The sequence below is a fragment of the Myotis nattereri genome (genome assembly GCF_964212035.1).
Source record: "Myotis nattereri genome assembly, chromosome: X".
NCBI lineage: Eukaryota > Metazoa > Chordata > Mammalia > Chiroptera > Vespertilionidae > Myotis > Myotis nattereri.
The window spans coordinates 85,284,424-85,296,596 of NC_138078.1; positions in this window are offsets into that span (position 1 = coordinate 85,284,424).

The window sequence follows — 12,173 nt, forward strand, 5'->3', positions numbered from 1 at the left end:
TATCCTCGCATCACTTAGATATGGCATTTACATATTCTAACATAAACACGAAGGTTTAGTTGAAAAAAATAATATGAATACATTCTATAAAAGCATCAGTTATAAGGTGCTTCACAGTTTGCATATGTGAGTCACATGCCTCATCACCTCATTTACTACAAACACACACACAAACACACACATGCACATACACACACATTTTTGCTGACAATGTTAGCAGACAGCTGCCAAACTCATTAGCTCCCATAATACATACACAGCAATAGTTGACAGATGTGACAATGTTTTGAATGACCTACACAAATGATACCCAACAGCACCATTAACTTTCTTAGACCATTTAAATTGTGTAATACAGGCTTTAAAAAGTATATAAGTGGCCTCTTTAAAGTTTGATAAAAAGTCATTTTTCTAGAACCAAATTTAATAGAATGATTAATAGTAGCAAAAGCTGAATTAATTTATTTATTGGTCTGTTTATGTATTTTAATAAGCCAATGACATGACATGAACACATCTGGGCATAATATTTAATAGTTTTCCATCTGGATTTGTTTAATGATTTAATTACAAAATAGCCCAATCATATGATATTAATAACTTCAATGAAAGTAAAAAAAGTATATGAAATCTAAAAATATAATTTTTCCAGTTATGTTTGTTGTCAAAATTCAGTTTATAATTTATTCGAATTATTCTTTCATCTAGTGAGAAAAAGAATTGGTAACATGACCTCTTTGGATAGCAGTTATCTTAGTTAATTTTCAAGTTTATGATTAAATCATTTGTGATTTTTTTATTAATAGTTCAATTATTTTGTAGTTTTTCATTTGCTCTCCAAATGCTTGCATTTATTGTGAACAGTATTTTATTTTACATGTCAATACACAGAGAATAAATTAAATGAAGAAAAAGTGAGATTTCTTATGTAACTGTTAAATTAACTTCACATATGTATCTTAGTTTCAGTGTTTTAGATATTAAGAACAGTTTTATTTTATAGAAGAGTCATAACCAATTGAAAAGTCACACATAAATTGTAGTTGATGAGGCATTTGAACTTCAAGTACAATACTGTCATTTTAACATAAAGGGCAAGTACTGCAAAAAAAACAGGGAAGTTATAATTTGATTAATAGATAATGAATGTTTACAGGAATAGAAATAAGAACAGGGTAGGGAAATACTAAATTCTATACTGTGTCATACTGCATATGCAACATTCTTCCTTGGAGTTGATTTTCCATCAACTATAACTTCCTTATGTTTCTCCCAAGAGTTTGCTGCCTGATAAAAAGTAATTACAAACATTACAGTAAAGAAATAAAAAGACCAACATAGAGAAACAGTAAAAGGATTTTTCATCAAAAGATTGTTATAATGTTAAGAAATTTTTGTCAGGGTTTTGTTCTTTTTTTTTTGGGAACACGCACACTAAAGGTGATTAAGTCAATGAAATGATTTTCTTTTTTTTATTGATTTCAGAAAGGAAGGAAGAGATAGAAACATTAATGATGAAAGAGAATCACTGATTGGCTCCCTCCTGCATGCCGGTTACTGGGGATCAAGCCCCCAACTTGGGTATGTGCCCTGAATGGAATAGAACCATAACCTCCTCGTTCATAGGTTGATGCTCAACCATTGAGACACACAGGTTGGGTGCAGAATGATTTTCTTTTTTCAAGGTGAGAAAAAAAATACTATGACATTAGAAAATTAAAGTATACCTTCATTTCTAAAGTGTCCCTCCTTTTATTCCATTTTTTATTTTTTAATAAAGAGCATGCAACTTCCTAGTAACAGGTTCCCAAAAATATGATAGGGAAAAAAAAAGGAGTTTTGAAAGCTATATGTTACAATTTCTCAGTTAGAATCTGTCATCATATCCATCCCTAAACTAAAAAAATTCAGGATTATTACTTCTTCCCTGAGTTGGGGAAGGCGCACTGCTATGTAGATCAGAGCGGGGTAACCTCAGGGCGGTAAACAAGGAAATAGTACCATGCAGAGGCAGCAACCAGTCATGAAAAGACAATGAATTTTGGTGTCAAGGCTGATTTAGATTTGAGTCCTGGGTCTAGAATTTATTTACCATATAAACTAGGCCAATTAATTTGCCTCTCAACTCAATCCTTATCATCAAATGGAGATAATAATGTCATCTCATGGGCTGGTGTGAGAAGCTGCTAAAATATGCATACAAAAAGCCTAATAATCCCTGCCCTATAATTAGTACCCACTGAGTATTACATATATTCTATGCCACTTGACCCTGAAGGGACCAAAATTCTGCTACCCTAAAGCTGCTCTTTAGGTTATTCATTTTAAGCTTTTTATTAAGAAACTAGAGGCCCGTTGCATGAAGAGATTCATGCAATAGACCTTCCCTTTCCCTGGCTGCTGGCACTGGTTTTCCTCTGGGACCCAGGCCTTTGCTCCGGTAGGAACCTTCAGTCTTCGTGGCTCCGGCCGGAGTCTTTAGTCTTCACTCTGCCACTTTGCTCCTACATATGCAAATTAACCATCATCTTTGTTGAGTTAATTTGCATACTCTCCTGATTGGCTGGTTAGCGTAGCGGAGGGGTGGTCAATTTACAAGTTTGTCTATTATTAGGTAAGATAAGACACAGAAAGACTCCCCATTTCCTTTCCTGCCGAAAAGATTCAGACTAAAAAATGCCGGGAGCCGGTCCATCCTTGCTGCTTGACACAGTCGCTGCAGGGAAGAAACATCTGCACAGCATATGTTTCAAGGGACCTGGCGTATATGGCATATTGTTCTTAATATGTTTGCTCACCTTCTTGGCCCTATGTGTTTTAACCAAGGTCACCTCTCAGAGAAAGGTTGTTTCACCAGGTGGGGATTTTCCCCTGAAGTTAGGGAGGGAATAAAACCCCTTAACTAAGTGCCAGGCGGGTAGTTAATCACTTTAACTACGAACAATCACGCTTAAGCTACATAATCTTTACTCCCTGGAATGAAGATAAGAAACGCCCTAACCTTTGGAATAGAGATTGATAGGATTGGAATCAACTGGTATATATACAGATGTAACAAGACAACAACACACAGAACCTAGAGACAGAACCCAGCAAGAGAACATGGCAAAAGATCCTGGACAGAACCTGGCTACAGAACTTGGCTGAAGAACCTGGCTATAGAATCTGGTGACCGAACCTGGATGGAGAATCTGGAGAACCTAGTGAGAGAACTGAACCAGAACTTAGCTAGACAGAACTTGGCTGGAGATCCTACACAGAACCTGGCAGGAAATGCTGGCTGCAGAACCTAGCTGGAGAACCTGGACACAGAACCTAGCTGGAGAACCTGGACACAGAACCTGGTGACTGAACCTGGCTGGAGAACCTGGCTACAGAACTTGGCTGGAGATCCTAGACAGAACTTGGCTGGAGAACTGGCTACAGAACCTGGCTGGAGACCCTGACAAGAGAACCTGGCTATGATGATCACCTGAACGCTGCCTCTGTGTCATTCATTCTTCACCGACTCTGTTCACACCTTTGGGGACCCCTGGACCTGCTGGTGTTGGACCCCAGCGAAAAAACCTGCTTTTTAAAGGAAATCTTAGTATGCTGCCTTAGTTTGATTTAAATTAAGTATGGGAAATAAGGGGGCTTCAGGTAGGGGCCTGTTAGCTAGATACCTTCTGTGACCCATTGTTTCTGAGTGGCCCAGAAAGGATTTTCCTGCCATGTGTGTCCTGCTCTCCCTCAACTATCTGTAAATCACCCATTTTCACTTCTGAAATCTAAGACCTTTCTCTCCCTTTTTTTCCTTTGTCAGAAATGTCTTATATACCCAATATCACCTCACTGTCTGGGATTTTCTTGGATTTATCATATCTATGTGAATTCCCCAGGTGCTTGTATTAAACTTTTATTTTCTCTTGTCTCTGTTAATTTGTTTATTAGCCCAGCCAGAAGACTTAGAAGGTGGAAGGGAAGGTATTCGATTCTTTTAGCACCCACAACCATGAACAATACCATAAATTCTTATATACATTTAAAAGCACAGTCAGTAAGTAAAAGAATTGAGAATGAAGATGGAGAGCTATTTCCCAGACAAAAATGCTTTTTAATCTTTATACCCACTCAACGTTATTATTTTCCTCAAGTCCAGTTTGCAGTATTTTGTTCTATGTTATTACTGCCCTTTCTAGGCTACTCATATGTGGTCACTTTAATATGATTTCATATGGAAGGATATGTTGAAAAAAACAACCATTTTTTCAGGGCCCTTTATCTTCCTATTGAAAGCTCTTTAAAAACTCTAATCACATAAGTTATTGCTTATTTTCATACCTGAAAAGTCTGCAAAACAGAATCTTTATTACTGTGGTGATCAAACCACATTTTAAAATTTCCTAATCCTTATTTGTGTTTAGTATACAGATAAAAGATTAACAGACTATATACAAATTCTTCAGACTTAGAGGCTGAAGCTTAATTAAGTATGTCACTACAATTTCAAAAAAGAAAAGGTACATGAAAGAAAGTAAATCTGTAATGGGAAATGAATGTTATATACTACTTATATTATTCTGACTAGCCATTGAATGAAACTTAAATGAGGATGTGCTAAGAAAGTGACCTTATAAGAGAACTTATATAAAGCTATCTATGTTAATCTTAGTAAATATTAAAACCAGCTTGTTACTCTAACCTAATTTTTCTTAGAACTTGAGATTGTATATTAAAAGTTGTTTTTTTAAATAGATTTTTATTGATTTCATAGAGGAAGGGATAGAGATAGAAACGTCAATGATGAGAGAGAATCATTGATCAGCTGCCTCCTGCAGGCCTCACACTGAGGATTGTGCCTGCAACACAGTCAATAAAGATCTACATCAGGACCAGCAAGAACACTGCATGCCGGTCCACAGCCCCTTGCCCCTGATTTCTTTGTTCTCCTCCCCCCCCCTCCTGATAAAAACCCTGGCCTGCACTGAGATGTTAAGATGGGCTTTGGGACAAGAGTTCCCCACCCTTATCCTTATTTATGTTTAGTAGACAGATAAAAGATTAACACCTCAGGGTGTTGGCACTTAAATAAATCACTTTCCTTCTCACCAGCACCAGTTCCAGTAGTTTGGGTCTTATTGAGACAGTCAGCATAACTTGGATATGGTAAAAAATCTAACTTTTAAAACAAGTATCTGTAATACTTTAAACAATAAAATAAAATTAAAAAACAAAACAAAACAAAAACAAAGCTGAGCCACCTGCCGCTGCCACCAAGGCTGCCACCATTGCCCCTTGGCTGGCCTGAGGCTTCTGGAGCATGCAAACTGTGCACTGATTGAGCTCCTGTGCTCGTCCGCCCCTGCGGGGCTGCTCCAATGCTAGGGTTTTGTTTACCCGAGCAGCGGGGCAGAGGTGGGGGAGAGGGAGACACCAGACACTGGGAGCTATGACTTCAGGCACCAGAGGGTTGCCTCTGAGGCCGGAGGCTGGGCCACAGGCAGGCTGCAAGGATGGTTGACAGATGTGGAGCATGGCAGGGAGGCCTGAGGGGGTGCGCTGCCCAGAGGTCCGTAGCGGCCAGGGGGCAGAGCTGCTGCCATCTTTGTTGGGTTAATTTGCATATTCACTCCTGATTGGCTGTGGGTGTTGTGAAGTGACAGTCTATTTACATATTTCTCTTTTATTAGTATAGATTATATACACAGCACATATTACTTTACATTAATCTAAATAATTTATTAAGCATCTATTGGGACAATTTCTATATAATGTCATTCAAATAATGATGACATTTAAATACTTAAGTCATTATAAGTCCTAAGAATTTTTGAATTTTTAAATGACAGCCAAGCAAATGCCTGTCAATATTTTGGGGCCATGGGCAGCACAGGGCTTGACTGTAGTCTGTATTCCTCTCCAGAACATTCAGAACTGCAGCTTGTTTTTCAGAGGAGCAATCCATGAAGTCACCCTCAGATTTTGTTACAACTGTCAAGTCACACCAGAAGATATGTCAAATAATCAATAAAAGTAAGACTTTTATTATTTAGATCTGTTGCTTTTAGGTAAACTCAAAATTTCTGGAGAATTTTATTAATTATAGCAGGGTATTAATTTAATGAAGCTAAGCTTATGTTTCTGAGGGTAAATTACCTAGCCTTCCTGTGGCCTATATTACAGAATGTAATACAAACATCTTAGAATTACCAGTAATGCCCAAAATAGGAACATGATGGGAAGGTTAAAATATATTTACTACTAGTGTAAAAATTTGTAAAAATTATAGTAAACTTAGTAGTAACAGCTTCACATAGCAAAGACACAAAGCTTATCATTTCAACTGAATTGACATAATAGTTGGGGAGATCCATTCTCATATTCTGGATGCCTAAAGCTCTGTTGAAATATAATGTTCCTTCTACGTGAATACTCTGTGGGAGGTAAAAATAATAATACTTTTTCTCCCACCTTCTAATTCTTTTACCTGGGCTAATAATAAAATTAACGAGACAGACAGATTAATAGGAGAAAATCAAATTTCAATATGTGTGCATGGGGAATTCACATAAGCATGAAAATTCCAAATACAGTGAGGCAAAATTGTATATTTATGACATTTTGAACAAAAGGGGAAAAGGGGGGGAATGGAGTTTTAGGTTTAAGAAATGATAATGGATGATTTGCAGGTAGGTGAGGAAGAGCAGAACACACATGGCAGGTAAAGTTTTGCTAAGCAACTCAGAAACAGTGGGACATGGGAGAATCTAGTCAACAGGTTCCCGCTAGGAGTCCTCTGTCTAATGCCAAGGTGACTGTGCGAAGGTTCCCTTCCTGAAGCAGGTTCTTCCTTCTGAACCTCTTAGGCAGGAAAAGGGGGGAGGGTCAGAGGTTCTTTCTGAGTCTTTTTTTTTTTTTATAATAACCAGCTTAAAATCAATATCCCCAAAAGCAGCTTTAGCGTAGCAAAACTTTGGTTCCCCTTTATATCCTGTCCACAGTGGCCAATATGTTCCTTTACAAATCTATTTTTTTAAATATATATTTTTATTGATTTCAGAGAGAAGAATGGAGAGGGAGAGAGAGATAGAAACATCAATTCTGAGATTCATTGATTAGCTGCCTCCTGCATGCCCTGTACTGGGGATCAAGCCTGAAACCGGGGCATGTGCCTTGACTGGGAATTGAACCAGGACCTCTTGATTCATAGGTTGACACTCAATCACTGAGCCACACTGGTGGGGCACCAAATCTGTTTTTTTTTTTTTTCATTGCTTAAAATTCTGGATTCAGTCAAATTAGATTAATAAATTGTTCATTAATTTTTTTATTTAAAAATATTCTGCCTTGTCAGCTTGTCCATTTGGGATGATAACATAACTACTGGGAATGCAATTTAATTTTTTGATACTTCAGAATTTTTCCTAAATATTATATGATAATAAAGTCAAAGTGAATCTTATTACAGGAACTCGATTTTTAGAGCTTTATTTATTTATTTTTTATTTATTTTTTAATTAAATCTTTATTGTTCAGATTATTACATTTGTTCCTCATTTTTCCCCCATAACTCCCCTCCTCCCAGTTCCCGCCCCACCCTCCACCCTCACTCCCTACCCACTGTCCTCATCCATAGGTGCACGATTTTTGTCCAGTCTCTTCCCGCATCTCCCACACCCCTTTCCCCCGCAAGAACAGTCAGTCCATTCCCTTTCTATGTCCCTGATTCTATTATGATCACCAGATTGTTTATTCACTTGATTCTTAGATTCACTTGTTGATAGATGCATATTTGTTGTTCATAATTTGTATCTTTACCTTTTTCTTCTTCTTCCTCTTCTTAAAGGATACCTTTCAGCATTTCATATAATACTGGTCTGGTGGTGATGAACTCCTTTAGCTTTTCCTTATCTGTGAAGCTCTTTATCTGACCTTCAGTTCTGAATGATAGCTTTGCTGGATAAAGTAATCTTGGTTGTAGGTTCTTGCTATTCATCACTTTGAATGTTTCTTGCCACTCCCTTCTGGCTTGCAAAGTTTCTGTTGAGAAATCAGCTGACAGTCGTATGGGTATTCCCTTGTAGGTAACTGAGTTTCTTTCTCTTGCTGCTTTTAAGAGTCTCACTTTGTCTTTTGCTCTTGGCATTTTAATTATGATGTGTCTTGGTGTGGTCCTCTTTGGATTCCTTTTGTTTGGGGTTCCCTGCGCTTCCTGGACTTGTAAGTCTATTTCTTTCACCAGGTGGGGGAAGTTTTCTGTCATTATTTCTTCAAATAGGTTTTCAATATCTTGCTCTCTCTCATCCTCTGGCACCCCTATAATTCTGATGTTGGTACGCTTGAAGCTGTCCCAGAGGCTCCTTACACTATCTTCGTATTTTCGGATTCTTTTTTCATTTTGCTTTTCCAATTGGGTGTGTTTTGCTTCTTCGCATTTCAAATCTTTGATTTGATTCTTGCGCTCCTCTGGTCTGCTGTTGGGTGTCTGTATAATATTCTTTATTTCAGTCAGTGTATGCTTAATTTCTAGTTTGTTCTGTATCACAACATCAAGGGTCTCATTAGATTTCTTGAGGATCTCACTACATTTATCTGCGGTCTCACCAGTCTTTTCAAGGGCCTTACTAAGTTTATCGGCAGCTTCTAGACAGTTCTTGAGAGACCTTAAAAGTGTGGTTTTGAGCTCTATATCTTCCATTTCTGACATTTGTGTCCTGTTTCTTTGTCTCTGCATTTCTTTATCTTTTCTTGGTGCACCCCCTAGTGGTCTTTGTGAGCAGTCTTGTTGTAGTTAAGCCTTGATTGTTGTCGGAAATACCATGGGTGATTTGACCTCCAGGCTAACTGGCTATGAGAGTCAGCTGTGTCTGCAGTGGGAGAGCTTCTGTGCTGGATCTCTAGGGCGGTGCTAATCTAGCGTTTGCTTGAGGATACCTGGCAAATGGCTCTGGGAAGGGCTTGGGCAGGGCGGGTCCCTGGGGATCTACAGGGTGGGCCGGAGCGAGCAGTTATGGCTGCTCTCAGTTCCGTCCCTAGGGGCTCTGCCTCACGGAGTCCCAGCAACCGCTGCAAACCTTGGAGAGAAAGCTGCCTTTGAGTTCCGACCAAAGCCAGACAGTCCCACTTCTCCCGTTTGAGTCTGGGTCCCTAGAGACTCGCCCGGATCTGGAGCTCAGAGTCTGAAACTCCCTCCTGATTGAAAACAACAACTGCGCCCTTCGACACCAGCCCGCTCCGCGCACACTCCGCACCTTAGTATTTCACTTCAGCACTGCGCCTCCTCTGAGTCTGGGTATGATATTCTCTTTCCTACTAGTTGTAGAATTTCCACTCAGCCAGCCTTCCTGTGGTTCTGGATGATGTCCGTTCCGTCTTTTTAGCTGTATTTTTGATTGGTTGTTTGAGGCAGCAATATTCAGCGTTAACCTATGCTGCCATCTTGGTTTTCCCGATTTTTAGAGCTTTAGTCTAATGTTTAATTTGTTTGCAAAGATAAGTCACACAAATATTTGCTACAAGAAAATTCAACTTGCATTGTATCACATTTTAAATGACAAGTTATTTCTTTATTTTATACTTGCATTTAATATATATTATTTAACTCATACATACATTTACTACATATAAGTATATATGCAGTGTGTACTCGTTTATGTGTTTTAAGACTATTCCCTAGGACAATTTTATTGGAAACAAGTTATTTTTGCTTTGCCTTCTATTATGGCTACTTACTAATTCTGACTCAAATGGCTAGGAAATCTGCCCTCATTATGGTTTTGAGTGGCAGCAATTTATGGATGAATAATATGATGAGTTACAAAAATTAAAAAAACAACAATATAAAAGCTAACATTTTGCTTTGCCTACTGTATGGTGCCAGAAACTGCTTTGAACCCTTCTCATTTACTAACTCACTTTCCTTTTTAAAACATATAATAGCATCTGCTGTCTTTTCTCTGTTCTCTTTCTGAAAGTACTATTAATTATATGTGAAACCTCATGGTTTTATCCTTTCCAATTTCTTTAGAGAATAATCATCTGCCTGGGTGGAGAAAGAGTGCTCACATTTCTGTATGGGACAGAAATCATAGGGGATCTAATGACTGCATGTAACAATGTTTAACCCCCCTGGATTCTGTCATTGCTTCTCAACTCTCACTCCACATTGCCTCTCCCCCACTTTCAACAATACTTCATATTTCTAAGTTCTGAGGCTTTCAGAGATTCTGTGGAGAGGATTTATCCACTTAAATTTATTATTTCCTTCTGAAGGCATTTTAGCTTTCTTCAATCTAATAACATGTTCAGCAGTCTCTTGTCCACTAATGTGCCCTTCCTATTCACTTTGTCCTTGTGAATTTATATCCTTGGTTTCATTATAGCAGGGACTCAGATGGGAAAGTAGATAAACATGAGATTAATCTGTTGTATTTAGCTAAAATCCAACAATCCATCTGCCCCCCTAAAAATTCAACCTACGCTTCCTCAAAAATTTTCCTACCAAAGGTGGCATCATGTAATTCTAATTAGTTGTGAACACTTTACTGCAGTAATCCTGTCGAAAAGGTTGTGTGCACTTAGAAATAGTATATTGAATGTAAGGGTCACAAGATACATTTCCCAACATCTCTCTTGTCTGCACAGCTGGGTAAAGATTTCTATCATTTTTCTCATCACTGGGCATTAAAGACAGGTCTGCCAACAGGAGAAAGACTAATCCTAATGATTCCTTACATTTATCCCAGAACTATAATAGCTTCACTAATTGGCCTAAGGCAATAATGACTAATAGTCTCTTGAATTTTTTTTCCCTTCTTCATTTCATTTGACTCCTGATGATTTCCCTTCTCCACCCATCATGTTTAAAATTCCAATACTATATATTCTTACATTTTAAAATTTATAGAAAGCTAAATTTCTTTGAGGCAAGAGCATTCTTTCTGCAAAAAACAATGTCCCTAAAATATAATAAAATGCACCTTTTATTTCACAATTTTAGTTTCAAATTGAGCCTTTAGAGTGAAATATATCTAAAAAAAAAATTCTGCTTCTCCAGAACATAGTGTCTTGGGAACTCACTTGGCAGAGGAGACTTCTGGAAGAGGCTGCCACCACACTTACAGGCTTGATCTCTGAGCTGACCTCTTCTGATTTTTCCTGGTACAGAAAGCACTAGAGACCATGGATCTGCTCCTAAAATAGGGTGAGCAGCTGAACTGAGTAACATCTAGCCCAAATAGGCAGAGGAAATTCAGCTGGGAGACAGTTTGCAGCCAGGAAAGGCAGAGGACTCCCAGAGAAAGGGGACTGTTGGAGACTGCAGCTGAAAACTCTCCAGGAACGGCTGACTCAGCCACAGAGTCCGCACCATATTGAATGGCTGTTTTTGGAAGCGTATACATCCAGAGACCCTGCAAACACGGAATCCAGGAGTTGGCTACTGACCCAGAAACACTGGATCTAAAGCAGCTCGAATATGTGGACTCAGAGGAGCCCTTCTCCTCCTCATGGAAAGAGAGAGAACTACATAACCAAACACCTGGAAAAGAGAGATCATGGGGAGACAAAAAAAAAAACAAAAAACAGCCCACATATGAAAGAAAAACAGGCATCACCAGAAAAGGAAGTAAACGAAATGGAAGCAATGGAGGCAAGCAACCTGTCAGAGAAAGAATTCAAGGAAATGGTCATAAGGTGGATGAAAAGAATGGAAGAAAAATTCAATAATATGTGTAAGAACCAAGAGGAAATGAAGAAGAACCAAGAAGAAATGAAAAATGACATCACTGCTATAAAGAACTCAATAGAAAGCATCAACAGTAGACTAGAAGAAGCAGAGGACTGCATCAGTGAGCTAGAAGACGAGGTAGGAAAAAATACCAAAGCAGAGCAGCTTCTAGAAAAATAAATTAAAAAGCAGGAGGAGCCGAAACCGGTTTGGCTCAGTGGATAGAGCGTCGGCCTGTGGACTGAAAGGTCCCAGGTTCGATTCCGGTCAAGGGCATGTGCCTGGGTTGCGGGCATATCCCCAGTTGGAGATGTGCAGGAGGCAGCTGATCGATGTTTCTCCCTCATTGATGTTTCTAACTCTCTATCTCTCTCTCCCTTCCTCTCTGTAAAAAATCAATAAAATATATAAAAAAAAATTAAAAAAAAAAAAAGCAGGAGGAGAGCCTAAGAGAACTTTGGGA